General features: G+C 40.0%; 5 pseudogenes; all 5 read right to left on the bottom strand.

Annotated features, from left to right (window-relative positions):
• Positions 1–2,703: 2,703 nt before the first annotated feature.
• LOC149157658 (gamma-glutamylcyclotransferase 2-3 pseudogene) lies at positions 2,704–3,293 on the bottom strand (annotated as a pseudogene).
• A 390-nt stretch (positions 3,294–3,683) lies between these two features.
• Positions 3,684–4,462, bottom strand: LOC149157657 (protein NRT1/ PTR FAMILY 5.2 pseudogene; annotated as a pseudogene).
• Positions 4,463–8,472: 4,010 nt separating this feature from the next.
• LOC149157656 (gamma-glutamylcyclotransferase 2-3 pseudogene) lies at positions 8,473–9,063 on the bottom strand (annotated as a pseudogene).
• Positions 9,064–9,453: 390 nt separating this feature from the next.
• Positions 9,454–10,233, bottom strand: LOC149157655 (protein NRT1/ PTR FAMILY 5.1 pseudogene; annotated as a pseudogene).
• A 4,004-nt stretch (positions 10,234–14,237) lies between these two features.
• Positions 14,238–14,828, bottom strand: LOC149157654 (gamma-glutamylcyclotransferase 2-3 pseudogene; annotated as a pseudogene).
• Positions 14,829–17,847: the final 3,019 nt, after the last annotated feature.

Below are 17,847 nucleotides of genomic sequence, written 5' to 3'. Positions count from 1 at the left end.
ATTTCTTTCTCAATGTCTTTGGCAAATTCATCAAAAAATTTCATCTTATCCTCTGACTTGCAGTCAAAAGATTTCAGATATGAGGACAGGGACAAAGAAAAAGATTCATTTGTTTCTTCTTTATTATGATCATCATTCCACTGTTTAAAACCTTCAACTGAAGGAGAGTTTACTTCCACCTCTGACCTATCTATCCATTCCTCCAAGAACATAAGCCAAAAGTCTGGCAATGACTTAATGGACTTGGCAGGCAAGCATTCAACCCACTGTTTGCATTTCCTTGGAATGAATCATAAAATAACCTTATGCAAACATCCTCATGTTTAATTCTAAGAAGCTGTGCAAATTCACAAAAATCTGATATATGATCCAAAGTTAAACTCAAATCTTCACCGTTGAATTTTGGACCATTCTTGAGAAAATAAACATCCTTGGGAAAATGGTTTGGGAAACCATGTAGTCCTGAGAAATCTATGCATGCATACCTTGAACAAATAATGGCAGCTTCTGGGTCTTTCATAGCTCCAGTGGAATCACCATGAATGTATGAACTTTGAATTCTTCAACAATGGAGTCGCCAAGGTAGTTTTGCAGCCTTGAAAATCATTTGAACTCCTGCTACCTTCAGAAATTCAATCTTAAGCTCCCGGCAGACGCACCAAAATGTTATCACAAAATCACAACTGAGGGCTGCAATCAAGCATGATTTCATGTAACTATTTCAACCAATCTTTAGACCAAAGATTAGCCTCTTTGATCAGAGAGGGCTCTCTCACAATTCTTGATAAAATACTTCAAACACTAGATGGCTAACTCTTTATTCATTTATGAAAGCATAACTGGTTGGAAACACATCAAACTGGCTCTCATTGGGCTATGGAGTCTATAATATCAAGTAAACAAGGAAAACACAGTGACCTCATGGAAATCAAGGCTCTTAGCATTACATGTCAAACATATTCCACCAACACATAGCTTGCTGTATACACAGGAAGTCAGAGCATATAATTATGAATTCTGAGTGATTGCATACAACAAAACCATAAAATAACATAAAGTATAACACATCATCACTACATTTGACCATGACAATCCTTCGAGAATCTTGAGAAGAGAATAACTCTGTTTTACTATTACTGTCAAAAAGGTCTTACAATGGCCCAAAACAACACTGTTTTTCTATAAAGTATCCAACCCTTTCTACATTCTAACTTTTTTATTTATATGAATACATTCCTCCCTTTCTAGAGGGAGCTCGAAAACCTATTAACTACTCCTACATGCTACTAACTAATGCATTAATTACAAACATGCTGGGCTGTAATTACATAAAGCCCTAATCAAACTAAAACACTAATTCTTTTCTCCTCGCAGGCTTGATGCTTTCTTGGATGCTGGACAGCTGTATGATTTCCATTATGGCTAAGATATGTTAAGGGAGCATTCACCGAGCAAGCTGGTCTCGGATGCTAGCTGTAAGACAGCTTATTAATTGATAAAATTAATCATCCTATATCCACGGTCCCCTGTCTTCCATTCCTCTTCATCATTTAAAGACCACACTCCAAGTTCTTTGAACCTTCAATTAACAACGCATAATCACCATATGCTATATGATCTGGATACTTCAAGGACCAACAGGTGTATCAACCGAACATTCTGGTAACCCCACCAATACCCTAGTAGCTCGGTCATAAATTGCCTTTGAGAAAACTTTATGAAAATAAACAAAATATTTTATTTTCCCTTCAAGACCTACACCTGTCACTGTTTGAGTTGTTATGAAACCCATGTATGATCTCCCTGCCTGAGTTTGAGACCTTCTTTTACCATTAACTGACCTCATCATCAAAATTCATTGTTTTTCCACAAAACAGCATTCTACAGCAGTTTCGTAGCGCGCTACGAAACTGCTGTAGATGTCAAAACAGAACCTATATATCTTTGAAGCGTTTTCTGCTTAAATTCATGATCTCTTCAGACATTTGTACAGCTATTAGGAACCTAAATAGTTTTAAGAAGATGAAGCTTGCTTCTATCATTACATATCACAGCCAACTTGATTAGCATCAAACCAATAAAAAGCTTCATAAATCCCAACTGGAACATAAAGTCACTGGAGTATTCCTTGCTGTCTTCAAATCTTCAAATGAGGTGGTCTTTTTCAAAGTACAGATCTTAAAGTTGGAAGAATTCAACACTTGGACATTAAGCTCCTTAGGATTATCAAACCAAACTATCTCACCCTTTGCAATTTGACTGGGTCTACATATATCAACTTCGGCTTGTCTGTCAGAATCAGCTGCATCTTTTTGTTGTAAAGTTTCCGAATTTTCTTAACCAATGAAACCATCACAATGAACTCCCCTGGATCTAGAAATTTCTCCCATTTAGAGTCAAAAGCATCGATAGTATAAAATTTAGCCTTGTGCTCCTAATTCTCTATTGTCACTGATTTTCTTTTGGATGAAGGATTTGATGAGGATATAATTCCTACAGGGACTCTGTTTTTTATGCATAGAACCTAGAAATCAAAGCTGCAATGTGGGCACTAGCAACTTTATCTCTCAATGGATCCACAATAACATCAGAGATATTCTAGATTGAGGCAGCGCATGTTATAGAACTCAAAAGGCTCGGCAAAATATCCTTTAAACCAATCTCGCGAATAAGACAACAAATTGCTGAAGTTCACACTGAAGTTCAGTACTTTGCATCTCCATTTGAAGTAGCATCTCCATCTTTGCATGTTAATACTTTCCTAACTGCATTTGCGAGGTCTGTCACGTAACTGTCATTGCAACCTATCTCAAGTAGAGCTGTCTCTAGTTGAAAGAGATATTCAATGTTAGGCCTGGAAGGACTCACAGCTCCAACAATTTGATGAGCCATCATTTCCAATGGTACAGGGTCCAGGTAATTTTAATTCGAATTCTTGTCTGTTGATGCAATGTACACAAGGACTCCAGATATAGCTGGCTCTATTGAATCCTTTTCAAAATAGAAATCAACGTAGGCCTTTTGGTCATATTCCTTCTCTCTCACTTCTAGATAAGATAAAGCAATATCTTCAGCTTCCTGTCCAGAAACCCTGTAAGCAACGCCTCGACTGATGTGGCCATCGTGAGGCTCGAGTGTAACAGTCCTGCGGGATTGGCAGGGGTTCCTCTATGGTCTGTGCTCCCTTGATGGAAAAGACGACGGTAGCCTTTGATGAAACCAACTCGTTGTTTGTCATAGTGGAAACCCGCCTTCCATATTATGGAACCGTAACCAAACACCGACAGAACCATCTTCTCCACCTTGCCGTCAACCTCCCTCAATTCTACAGCCTCCAGGGGATGCCATTCAATCTTTCACGGATGCCATTCACTAGTGCACTCATCTTTTAACGACATCAATCAATATCATTCCAGCTTTTGCGCCACATCTCTATCCCAGTGTCACTAACCATGGCTGCCTTATGGCAATCAAATTCTTTATAAAGCTACTTGACACTTGGCATTAATCGCTTAGGACTGGGTGTGTTTTCTGCAGCATCAACCATATGAATCCGGTGATCTCCACTATTCAATTGTGGGCCCACCCTCTTCTTCTCTACTGGCCGGCCATCGATCTAGTAGCCAAAAGTATTAGTGTAGCACCTGTAAATTCACAAACTGATGTCCGCGTACCATTATCTATCAAACCTTCTCTGCTTTTTCTAACACTGGACCATCCTTTGTTGCTGCTTTGTCCAAAAACCTCAAAACCGGAGTATGAGCAATGGGGAATCTGCCTTTAGCAACATAGGCTTTGGGGTCAACCTCATGAAGTTCCGTGGGATCCGACGGCACATTAACTCTCCATTTACGAACTACTGCAACAATTACTTGAGCCATGCGATCGAATGGATTCCCATTCTGAACTTTGTGTCTGTAAAATGGAGTACCTATTAAGAATAGTATGACAGATATAATCAATCCCACCGTGGGAATAGCATAACCCACAGAGAATCCCACACGGTCCTGGAACTTGGAAGCTTTCTGACCGAAGTTGGAGCCCGGTGTGCATTCTGGCGGTCTCAGAGATTGCAATGAAACCGCCAATGTCAAAATTACCATCCCCGCAATATAGACGAATGAAAACACTGTGAATGTCCAATAGCGTCCCAGTGAGTATCTGCAATATAGGCGCCGATGACAGGGGTGATCCAGATTGTACCAGACCAGTTAGAGACATTCGATGACGAGCTCACAGTATCTTCATGCAACTTATCTGTCAGGTAAATCACCAAATTGGAGGCAATCCCATAATAAGCCATCCTTTCGAAGACCTCATAGGCAACGACGAAGGAACAAGCCTTCCATCTTCCAGTTTTGGACCTGAGAACGGGCCTGCCTTTGAGATCGACAGAGCCATCCAATGCAATTAATCCCTGAGACTCCATATTAAAACTCTCTTGGTTTTCATCTCCGGCCATTGCTGCTTTGATGAGCGATGTTCAACAGAATCTTCAGTGTTCACTCCTGCTTATAAGTTTTCTCTGTGTATGACTCACGTGCTACTCCATGTTAAAACTCTGTTATTTTCATATCTAGCCATTGCTGAATGCTTGCACTAATCAGCTTGTAAGCTTTTATGAGTGATGGAGGCCAAAAACTTTGAAGTGCTCGCTCCTCCTAATACTTTCTTTTGTCGGTGTGGACCATGTGCCCCTTCACACCCAGATGCCCCTTCCTACATTTTCGCTGGGGTTTACAATATCAATATCAGATATAGCTGGCCATGACTTCTTAATTAGTTGAAACTTGCCCATTGTTATGGTCATGGGTGTGTAGCACCCTTTAGGTTTTTTACTACATGGAATAAGGATAAATTTTACCTTCAGAATTGGTAATATTGATGAGAATACCAGCATATGAATTCGGTCTTCTTGTGTTTTAGCAATTGTCATTTGGGTCTCCTCTGAGAATTCAAACAAATCCCCAGTTTCGTAGCACGCTACGAAACCACGCAAACAGGTAGCGCTGCGAAACTGCTAAACAGAATTCAGGCGCTGCGAAAACACCCTGCCTTTTAGATATGCTAAAATTTTTGACAACAACATTTTCAGTGATAACAGTGGCTCCACTAGGGATAGTGTGCCCTTGTGGTGCGCTAAGAACACGCAGCTCTAGTGCCTTACCCATTTGTGACAAACAGAAATTTGCTTGACAAGCATGACTGTAGGAGAAAGAAACTAATGCTACTGAAAAATAAATGCTCAGCTAACCTTGAGCTTATTTGCAATTTATCTACCTACCTACCCTAACCATTCAAACTTCCCTCAGCTCAATCAATATGAAACTTCCAATGCAGCCAATCATTTGCTTTGTCTGACATTTGATTTCTTTGCCTGTCCCGGAATTCAGAACCAATATGACAGTGTAATGACCGCTGCCACTGAAATCTTCCCTGACTGTATCGGATTTCAGAACTAATGTGATAGTGTAAAGACCGCTGCCACTGAAGTACTCTCCGATCTTCATAGGTAAACTGAAACACTGGAGAGCAAAACTCTTCCATATAATCAGCTACAGGATCCCAGAACACATGATCAGCTTGTCCTTCCACGACACTTTCCAGCTGTGCAAACTGATCTTCAACCACAGTGTTCAGTTCCTCAATCGTAAAAGAGAGGGGAACCAGCATAGTCTCCTTGCGTTCAGTCATAAAAAATTTATGGGAATAATGATCATGATCATGAAAATTGTATGCCTGAATTTGTCCTTCTAAACCTTCAATTTCTTTCTCAATGTCTTTGGCAAATTCATCAAAAAATTTCATCTTATCCTCTGACTTGCAGTCAAAAGATTTCAGATATGAGGACAGGGACAAAGAAAAAGATTCATTTGTTTCTTCTTTATTATGATCATCATTCCACTGTTTAAAACCTTCAACTGAAGGAGAGTTTACTTCCACCTCTGACCTATCTATCCATTCCTCCAAGAACATAAGCCAAAAGTCTGGCAATGACTTAATGGACTTGGCAGGCAAGCATTCAACCCACTGTTTGCATTTCCCTTGGAATGAATCATAAAATAACCTTATGCAAACATCCTCATGTTTAATTCTAAGAAGCTGTGCAAATTCACAAAAATCTGATATATGATCCAAAGTTAAACTCAAATCTTCACCGTTGAATTTTGGACCATTCTTGAGAAAATAAACATCCTTGGGAAAATGGTTTGGGAAACCATGTAGTCCTGAGAAATCTATGCATGCATACCTTGAACAAATAATGGCAGCTTCTGGGTCTTTCATAGCTCCAGTGGAATCACCATGAATGTATGAACTTTGAATTCTTCAACAATGGAGTCGCCAAGGTAGTTTTGCAGCCTTGAAAATCATTTGAACTCCTGCTACCTTCAGAAATTCAATCTTAAGCTCCCGGCAGACGCACCAAAATGTTATCACAAAATCACAACTGAGGGCTGCAATCAAGCATGATTTCATGTAACTATTTCAACCAATCTTTAGACCAAAGATTAGCCTCTTTGATCAGAGAGGGCTCTCTCACACAATTCTTGATAAAATACTTCAAACACTAGATGGCTAACTCTTTATTCATTTATGAAAGCATAACTGGTTGGAAACACATCAAACTGGCTCTCATTGGGCTATGGAGTCTATAATATCAAGTAAACAAGGAAAACACAGTGACCTCATGGAAATCAAGGCTCTTAGCATTACATGTCAAACATATTCCACCAACACATAGCTTGCTGTATACACAGGAAGTCAGAGCATATAATTATGAATTCTGAGTGATTGCATACAACAAAACCATAAAATAACATAAAGTATAACACATCATCACTACATTTGACCATGACAATCCTTCGAGAATCTTGAGAAGAGAATAACTCTGTTTTACTATTACTGTCAAAAAGGTCTTACAATGGCCCAAAACAACACTGTTTTTCTATAAAGTATCCAACCCTTTCTACATTCTAACTTTTTTTATTTATATGAATACATTCCTCCCTTTCTAGAGGGAGCTCGAAAACCCTATTAACTACTCCTACATGCTACTAACTAATGCATTAATTACAAACATGCTGGGCTGTAATTACATAAAGCCCTAATCAAACTAAAACACTAATTCTTTTCTCCTCGCAGGCTTGATGCTTTCTTGGATGCTGGACAGCTGTATGATTTCCATTATGGCTAAGATATGTTAAGGGAGCATTCACCGAGCAAGCTGGTCTCGGATGCTAGCTGTAAGACAGCTTATTAATTGATAAAATTAATCATCCTATATCCACGGTCCCCTGTCTTCCATTCCTCTTCATCATTTAAAGACCACACTCCAAGTTCTTTGAACCTTCAATTAACAACGCATAATCACCATATGCTATATGATCTGGATACTTCAAGGACCAACAGGTGTATCAACCGAACATTCTGGTAACCCCACCAATACCCTAGTAGCTCGGTCATAAATTGCCTTTGAGAAAACTTTATGAAAATAAACAAAATATTTTATTTTCCCTTCAAGACCTACACCTGTCACTGTTTGAGTTGTTATGAAACCCATGTATGATCTCCCTGCCTGAGTTTGAGACCTTCTTTTACCATTAACTGACCTCATCATCAAAATTCATTGTTTTTCCACAAAACAGCATTCTACAGCAGTTTCGTAGCGCGCTACGAAACTGCTGTAGATGTCAAAACAGAACCTATATATCTTTGAAGCGTTTTCTGCTTAAATTCATGATCTCTTCAGACATTTGTACAGCTATTAGGAACCTAAATAGTTTTAAGAAGATGAAGCTTGCTTCTATCATTACATATCACAGCCAACTTGATTAGCATCAAACCAATAAAAAGCTTCATAAATCCCAACTGGAACATAAAGTCACTGGAGTATTCCTTGCTGTCTTCAAATCTTCAAATGAGGTGGTCTTTTTCAAAGTACAGATCTTAAAGTTGGAAGAATTCAACACTTGGACATTAAGCTCCTTAGGATTATCAAACCAAACTATCTCACCCTTTGCAATTTGACTGGGTCTACATATATCAACTTCGGCTTGTCTGTCAGAATCAGCTGCATCTTTTTGTTGTAAAGTTTCCGAATTTTCTTAACCAATGAAACCATCACAATGAACTCCCCTGGATCTAGAAATTTCTCCCATTTAGAGTCAAAAGCATCGATAGTATAAAATTTAGCCTTGTGCTCCTAATTCTCTATTGTCACTGATTTTCTTTTGGATGAAGGATTTGATGAGGATATAATTCCTACAGGGACTCTGTTTTTTATGCATAGAACCTAGAAATCAAAGCTGCAATGTGGGCACTAGCAACTTTATCTCTCAATGGATCCACAATAACATCAGAGATATTCTAGATTGAGGCAGCGCATGTTATAGAACTCAAAAGGCTCGGCAAAATATCCTTTAAACCAATCTCGCGAATAAGACAACAAATTGCTGAAGTTCACACTGAAGTTCAGTACTTTGCATCTCCATTTGAAGTAGCATCTCCATCTTTGCATGTTAATACTTTCCTAACTGCATTTGCGAGGTCTGTCACGTAACTGTCATTGCAACCTATCTCAAGTAGAGCTGTCTCTAGTTGAAAGAGATATTCAATGTTAGGCCTGGAAGGACTCACAGCTCCAACAATTTGATGAGCCATCATTTCCAATGGTACAGGGTCCAGGTAATTTTAATTCGAATTCTTGTCTGTTGATGCAATGTACACAAGGACTCCAGATATAGCTGGCTCTATTGAATCCTTTTCAAAATAGAAATCAACGTAGGCCTTTTGGTCATATTCCTTCTCTCTCACTTCTAGATAAGATAAAGCAATATCTTCAGCTTCCTGTCCAGAAACCCTGTAAGCAACGCCTCGACTGATGTGGCCATCGTGAGGCTCGAGTGTAACAGTCCTGCCGGGATTGGCAGGGGTTCCTCTATGGTCTGTGCTCCCTTGATGGAAAAGACGACGGTAGCCTTTGATGAAACCAACTCGTTGTTTGTCATAGTGGAAACCCGCCTTCCATATTATGGAACCGTAACCAAACACCGACAGAACCATCTTCTCCACCTTGCCGTCAACCTCCCTCAATTCTACAGCCTCCAGGGGATGCCATTCAATCTTTCACGGATGCCATTCACTAGTGCACTCATCTTTTAACGACATCAATCAATATCATTCCAGCTTTTGCGCCACATCTCTATCCCAGTGTCACTAACCATGGCTGCCTTATGGCAATCAAATTCTTTATAAAGCTACTTGACACTTGGCATTAATCGCTTAGGACTGGGTGTGTTTTCTGCAGCATCAACCATATGAATCCGGTGATCTCCACTATTCAATTGTGGGCCCACCCTCTTCTTCTCTACTGGCCGGCCATCGATCTAGTAGCCAAAAGTATTAGTGTAGCACCTGTAAATTCACAAACTGATGTCCGCGTACCATTATCTATCAAACCTTCTCTGCTTTTTCTAACACTGGACCATCCTTTGTTGCTGCTTTGTCCAAAAACCTCAAAACCGGAGTATGAGCAATGGGGAATCTGCCTTTAGCAACATAGGCTTTGGGGTCAACCTCATGAAGTTCCGTGGGATCCGACGGCACATTAACTCTCCATTTACGAACTACTGCAACAATTACTTGAGCCATGCGATCGAATGGATTCCCATTCTGAACTTTGTGTCTGTAAAATGGAGTACCTATTAAGAATAGTATGACAGATATAATCAATCCCACCGTGGGAATAGCATAACCCACAGAGAATCCCACACGGTCCTGGAACTTGGAAGCTTTCTGACCGAAGTTGGAGCCCGGTGTGCATTCTGGCGGTCTCAGAGATTGCAATGAAACCGCCAATGTCAAAATTACCATCCCCGCAATATAGACGAATGAAAACACTGTGAATGTCCAATAGCGTCCCCAGTGAGTATCTGCAATATAGGCGCCGATGACAGGGGTGATCCAGATTGTACCAGACCAGTTAGAGACATTCGATGACGAGCTCACAGTATCTTCATGCAACTTATCTGTCAGGTAAATCACCAAATTGGAGGCAATCCCATAATAAGCCATCCTTTCGAAGACCTCATAGGCAACGACGAAGGAACAAGCCTTCCATCTTCCAGTTTTGGACCTGAGAACGGGCCTGCCTTTGAGATCGACAGAGCCATCCAATGCAATTAATCCCTGAGACTCCATATTAAAACTCTCTTGGTTTTCATCTCCGGCCATTGCTGCTTTGATGAGCGATGTTCAACAGAATCTTCAGTGTTCACTCCTGCTTATAAGTTTTCTCTGTGTATGACTCACGTGCTACTCCATGTTAAAACTCTGTTATTTTCATATCTAGCCATTGCTGAATGCTTGCACTAATCAGCTTGTAAGCTTTTATGAGTGATGGAGGCCAAAAACTTTGAAGTGCTCGCTCCTCCTAATACTTTCTTTTGTCGGTGTGGACCATGTGCCCCTTCACACCCAGATGCCCCTTCCTACATTTTCGCTGGGGTTTACAATATCAATATCAGATATAGCTGGCCATGACTTCTTAATTAGTTGAAACTTGCCCATTGTTATGGTCATGGGTGTGTAGCACCCTTTAGGTTTTTTACTACATGGAATAAGGATAAATTTTACCTTCAGAATTGGTAATATTGATGAGATACCAGCATATGAATTCGGTCTTCTTGTGTTTTAGCAATTGTCATTTGGGTCTCCTCTGAGAATTCAAACAAATCCCCAGTTTCGTAGCACGCTACGAAACCACGCAAACAGGTAGCGCTGCGAAACTGCTAAACAGAATTCAGGCGCTGCGAAAACACCCTGCCTTTTAGATATGCTAAAAATTTTTGACAACAGCATTTTCAGTGATAACAGTGGCTCCACTAGGGATAGTGTGCCCTTGTGGTGCGCTAAGAACACGCAGCTCCAGTGCCTTACCCATTTGTGACAAACAGAATTTGCTTGACAAGCATGACTGTAGGAGAAAGAAACTAATGCTACTGAAAAATAAATGCTCAGCTAACCTTGAGCTTATTTGCAATTTATCTACCTACCTACCCTAACCATTCAAACTTCCCTCAGCTCAATCAATATGAAACTTCCAATGCAGCCAATCATTTGCTTTGTCTGACATTTGATTTCTTTGCCTGTCCCGAATTCAGAACCAATATGACAGTGTAATGACCGCTGCCACTGAAATCTTCCCTGACTGTATCGGATTTCAGAACTAATGTGATAGTGTAAAGACCGCTGCCACTGAAGTACTCTCCGATCTTCATAGGTAAACTGAAACACTGGAGAGCAAAACTCTTCCATATAATCAGCTACAGGATCCCAGAACACATGATCAGCTTGTCCTTCCACGACACTTTCCAGCTGTGCAAACTGATCTTCAACCACAGTGTTCAGTTCCTCAATCGTAAAAGAGAGGGGAACCAGCATAGTCTCCTTGCGTTCAGTCATAAAAATTTATGGGAATAATGATCATGATCATGAAAATTGTATGCCTGAATTTGTCCTTCTAAACCTTCAATTTCTTTCTCAATGTCTTTGGCAAATTCATCAAAAAATTTCATCTTATCCTCTGACTTGCAGTCAAAAGATTTCAGATATGAGGACAGGGACAAAGAAAAAGATTCATTTGTTTCTTCTTTATTATGATCATCATTCCACTGTTTAAAACCTTCAACTGAAGGAGAGTTTACTTCCACCTCTGACCTATCTATCCATTCCTCCAAGAACATAAGCCAAAAGTCTGGCAATGACTTAATGGACTTGGCAGGCAAGCATTCAACCCACTGTTTGCATTTCCCTTGGAATGAATCATAAAATAACCTTATGCAAACATCCTCATGTTTAATTCTAAGAAGCTGTGCAAATTCACAAAAATCTGATATATGATCCAAAGTTAAACTCAAATCTTCACCGTTGAATTTTGGACCATTCTTGAGAAAATAAACATCCTTGGGAAAATGGTTTGGGAAACCATGTAGTCCTGAGAAATCTATGCATGCATACCTTGAACAAATAATGGCAGCTTCTGGGTCTTTCATAGCTCCAGTGGAATCACCATGAATGTATGAACTTTGAATTCTTCAACAATGGAGTCGCCAAGGTAGTTTTGCAGCCTTGAAAATCATTTGAACTCCTGCTACCTTCAGAAATTCAATCTTAAGCTCCCGGCAGACGCACCAAAATGTTATCACAAAATCACAACTGAGGGCTGCAATCAAGCATGATTTCATGTAACTATTTCAACCAATCTTTAGACCAAAGATTAGCCTCTTTGATCAGAGAGGGCTCTCTCACAATTCTTGATAAAATACTTCAAACACTAGATGGCTAACTCTTTATTCATTTATGAAAGCATAACTGGTTGGAAACACATCAAACTGGCTCTCATTGGGCTATGGAGTCTATAATATCAAGTAAACAAGGAAAACACAGTGACCTCATGGAAATCAAGGCTCTTAGCATTACATGTCAAACATATTCCACCAACACATAGCTTGCTGTATACACAGGAAGTCAGAGCATATAATTATGAATTCTGAGTGATTGCATACAACAAAACCATAAAATAACATAAAGTATAACACATCATCACTACATTTGACCATGACAATCCTTCGAGAATCTTGAGAAGAGAATAACTCTGTTTTACTATTACTGTCAAAAAGGTCTTACAATGGCCCAAAACAACACTGTTTTTCTATAAAGTATCCAACCCTTTCTACATTCTAACTTTTTTTATTTATATGAATACATTCCTCCCTTTCTAGAGGGAGCTCGAAAACCCTATTAACTACTCCTACATGCTACTAACTAATGCATTAATTACAAACATGCTGGGCTGTAATTACATAAAGCCCTAATCAAACTAAAACACTAATTCTTTTCTCCTCGCAGGCTTGATGCTTTCTTGGATGCTGGACAGCTGTATGATTTCCATTATGGCTAAGATATGTTAAGGGAGCATTCACCGAGCAAGCTGGTCTCGGATGCTAGCTGTAAGACAGCTTATTAATTGATAAAATTAATCATCCTATATCCACGGTCCCCTGTCTTCCATTCCTCTTCATCATTTAAAGACCACACTCCAAGTTCTTTGAACCTTCAATTAACAACGCATAATCACCATATGCTATATGATCTGGATACTTCAAGGACCAACAGGTGTATCAACCGAACATTCTGGTAACCCCACCAATACCCTAGTAGCTCGGTCATAAATTGCCTTTGAGAAAACTTTATGAAAATAAACAAAATATTTTATTTTCCCTTCAAGACCTACACCTGTCACTGTTTGAGTTGTTATGAAACCCATGTATGATCTCCCTGCCTGAGTTTGAGACCTTCTTTTACCATTAACTGACCTCATCATCAAAATTCATTGTTTTTCCACAAAACAGCATTCTACAGCAGTTTCGTAGCGCGCTACGAAACTGCTGTAGATGTCAAAACAGAACCTATATATCTTTGAAGCGTTTTCTGCTTAAATTCATGATCTCTTCAGACATTTGTACAGCTATTAGGAACCTAAATAGTTTTAAGAAGATGAAGCTTGCTTCTATCATTACATATCACAGCCAACTTGATTAGCATCAAACCAATAAAAAGCTTCATAAATCCCAACTGGAACATAAAGTCACTGGAGTATTCCTTGCTGTCTTCAAATCTTCAAATGAGGTGGTCTTTTTCAAAGTACAGATCTTAAAGTTGGAAGAATTCAACACTTGGACATTAAGCTCCTTAGGATTATCAAACCAAACTATCTCACCCTTTGCAATTTGACTGGGTCTACATATATCAACTTCGGCTTGTCTGTCAAAATCAGCTGCATCTTTTTGTTGTAAAGTTTCCGAATTTTCTTAACCAATGAAACCATCACAATGAACTCCCCTGGATCTAGAAATTTCTCCCATTTAGAGTCAAAAGCATCGATAGTATAAAATTTAGCCTTGTGCTCCTAATTCTCTATTGTCACTGATTTTCTTTTGATGAAGGATTTGATGAGGATATAATTCCTACAGGGACTCTGTTTTTTATGCATAGAACCTAGAAATCAAAGCTGCAATGTGGGCACTAGCAACTTTATCTCTCAATGGATCCACAATAACATCAGAGATATTCTAGATTGAGGCAGCGCATGTTATAGAACTCAAAAGGCTCGGCAAAATATCCTTTAAACCAATCTCGCGAATAAGACAACAAATTGCTGAAGTTCACACTGAAGTTCAGTACTTTGCATCTCCATTTGAAGTAGCATCTCCATCTTTGCATGTTAATACTTTCCTAACTGCATTTGCGAGGTCTGTCACGTAACTGTCATTGCAACCTATCTCAAGTAGAGCTGTCTCTAGTTGAAAGAGATATTCAATGTTAGGCCTGGAAGGACTCACAGCTCCAACAATTTGATGAGCCATCATTTCCAATGGTACAGGGTCCAGGTAATTTTAATTCGAATTCTTGTCTGTTGATGCAATGTACACAAGGACTCCAGATATAGCTGGCTCTATTGAATCCTTTTCAAAATAGAAATCAACGTAGGCCTTTTGGTCATATTCCTTCTCTCTCACTTCTAGATAAGATAAAGCAATATCTTCAGCTTCCTGTCCAGAAACCCTGTAAGCAACGCCTCGACTGATGTGGCCATCGTGAGGCTCGAGTGTAACAGTCCTGCCGGGATTGGCAGGGGTTCCTCTATGGTCTGTGCTCCCTTGATGGAAAAGACGACGGTAGCCTTTGATGAAACCAACTCGTTGTTTGTCATAGTGGAAACCCGCCTTCCATATTATGGAACCGTAACCAAACACCGACAGAACCATCTTCTCCACCTTGCCGTCAACCTCCCTCAATTCTACAGCCTCCAGGGGATGCCATTCAATCTTTCACGGATGCCATTCACTAGTGCACTCATCTTTTAACGACATCAATCAATATCATTCCAGCTTTTGCGCCACATCTCTATCCCAGTGTCACTAACCATGGCTGCCTTATGGCAATCAAATTCTTTATAAAGCTACTTGACACTTGGCATTAATCGCTTAGGACTGGGTGTGTTTTCTGCAGCATCAACCATATGAATCCGGTGATCTCCACTATTCAATTGTGGGCCCACCCTCTTCTTCTCTACTGGCCGGCCATCGATCTAGTAGCCAAAAGTATTAGTGTAGCACCTGTAAATTCACAAACTGATGTCCGCGTACCATTATCTATCAAACCTTCTCTGCTTTTTCTAACACTGGACCATCCTTTGTTGCTGCTTTGTCCAAAAACCTCAAAACCGGAGTATGAGCAATGGGGAATCTGCCTTTAGCAACATAGGCTTTGGGGTCAACCTCATGAAGTTCCGTGGGATCCGACGGCACATTAACTCTCCATTTACGAACTACTGCAACAATTACTTGAGCCATGCGATCGAATGGATTCCCATTCTGAACTTTGTGTCTGTAAAATGGAGTACCTATTAAGAATAGTATGACAGATATAATCAATCCCACCGTGGGAATAGCATAACCCACAGAGAATCCCACACGGTCCTGGAACTTGGAAGCTTTCTGACCGAAGTTGGAGCCCGTGTGCATTCTGGCGGTCTCAGAGATTGCAATGAAACCGCCAATGTCAAAATTACCATCCCCGCAATATAGACGAATGAAAACACTGTGAATGTCCAATAGCGTCCCCAGTGAGTATCTGCAATATAGGCGCCGATGACAGGGGTGATCCAGATTGTACCAGACCAGTTAGAGACATTCGATGACGAGCTCACAGTATCTTCATGCAACTTATCTGTCAGGTAAATCACCAAATTGGAGGCAATCCCATAATAAGCCATCCTTTCGAAGACCTCATAGGCAACGACGAAGGAACAAGCCTTCCATCTTCCAGTTTTGGACCTGAGAACGGCCTGCCTTTGAGATCGACAGAGCCATCCAATGCAATTAATCCCTGAGACTCCATATTAAAACTCTCTTGGTTTTCATCTCCGGCCATTGCTGCTTTGATGAGCGATGTTCAACAGAATCTTCAGTGTTCACTCCTGCTTATAAGTTTTCTCTGTGTATGACTCACGTGCTACTCCATGTTAAAACTCTGTTATTTTCATATCTAGCCATTGCTGAATGCTTGCACTAATCAGCTTGTAAGCTTTTATGAGTGATGGAGGCCAAAAACTTTGAAGTGCTCGCTCCTCCTAATACTTTCTTTTGTCGGTGTGGACCATGTGCCCCTTCACACCCAGATGCCCCTTCCTACATTTTCGCTGGGGTTTACAATATCAATATCAGATATAGCTGGCCATGACTTCTTAATTAGTTGAAACTTGCCCATTGTTATGGTCATGGGTGTGTAGCACCCTTTAGGTTTTTTACTACATGGAATAAGGATAAATTTTACCTTCAGAATTGGTAATATTGATGAGAATACCAGCATATGAATTCGGTCTTCTTGTGTTTTAGCAATTGTCATTTGGGTCTCCTCTGAGAATTCAAACAAATCCCCAGTTTCGTAGCACGCTACGAAACCACGCAAACAGGTAGCGCTGCGAAACTGCTAAACAGAATTCAGGCGCTGCGAAAACACCCTGCCTTTTAGATATGCTAAAAATTTTTGACAACAACATTTTCAGTGATAACAGTGGCTCCACTAGGGATAGTGTGCCCTGTGGTGCGCTAAGAACACGCAGCTCTAGTGCCTTACCCCCATTTGTGACAAACAGAAATTTGCTTGACAAGCATGACTGTAGGAGAAAGAAACTAATGCTACTGAAAAATAAATGCTCAGCTAACCTTGAGCTTATTTGCAATTTATCTACCTACCTACCCTAACCATTCAAACTTCCCTCAGCTCAATCAATATGAAACTTCAATGCAGCCAATCATTTGCTTTGTCTGACATTTGATTTCTTTGCCTGTCCCAGAATTCAGAACCAATATGACAGTGTAATGACCGCTGCCACTGAAATCTTCCCTGACTGTATCGGATTTCAGAACTAATGTGATAGTGTAAAGACCGCTGCCACTGAAGTACTCTCCGATCTTCATAGGTAAACTGAAACACTGGAGAGCAAAACTCTTCCATATAATCAGCTACAGGATCCCAGAACACATGATCAGCTTGTCCTTCCACGACACTTTCCAGCTGTGCAAACTGATCTTCAACCACAGTGTTCAGTTCCTCAATCGTAAAAGAGAGGGGAACCAGCATAGTCTCCTTGCGTTCAGTCATAAAAAATTTATGGGAATAATGATCATGATCATGAAAATTGTATGCCTGAATTTGTCCTTCTAAACCTTCAATTTCTTTCTCAATGTCTTTGGCAAATTCATCAAAAAATTTCATCTTATCCTCTGACTTGCAGTCAAAAGATTTCAGATATGAGGACAGGGACAAAGAAAAAAGATTCATTTGTTTCTTCTTTATTATGATCATCATTCCACTGTTTAAAACCTTCAACTGAAGGAGAGTTTACTTCCACCTCTGACCTATCTATCCATTCCTCCAAGAACATAAGCCAAAAGTCTGGCAATGACTTAATGGACTTGGCAGGCAAGCATTCAACCCACTGTTTGCATTTCCCTGGAATGAATCATAAAATAACCTTATGCAAACATCCTCATGTTTAATTCTAAGAAGCTGTGCAAATTCACAAAAATCTGATATATGATCCAAAGTTAAACTCAAATCTTCACCGTTGAATTTTGGACCATTCTTGAGAAAATAAACATCCTTGGGAAAATGGTTTGGGAAACCATGTAGTCCTGAGAAATCTATGCATGCATACCTTGAACAAATAATGGCAGCTTCTGGTCTTTCATAGCTCCAGTGGAATCACCATGAATGTAT

This window comes from Pinus tabuliformis, chromosome 5_2, assembly GCF_031772625.1.
Source record: "Pinus tabuliformis cultivar Carrire ecotype Pingquan chromosome 5_2, CPIR1, whole genome shotgun sequence".
NCBI lineage: Eukaryota > Viridiplantae > Streptophyta > Pinopsida > Pinales > Pinaceae > Pinus > Pinus tabuliformis.
This window is presented reverse-complemented; position numbering and strand designations above follow the sequence as displayed.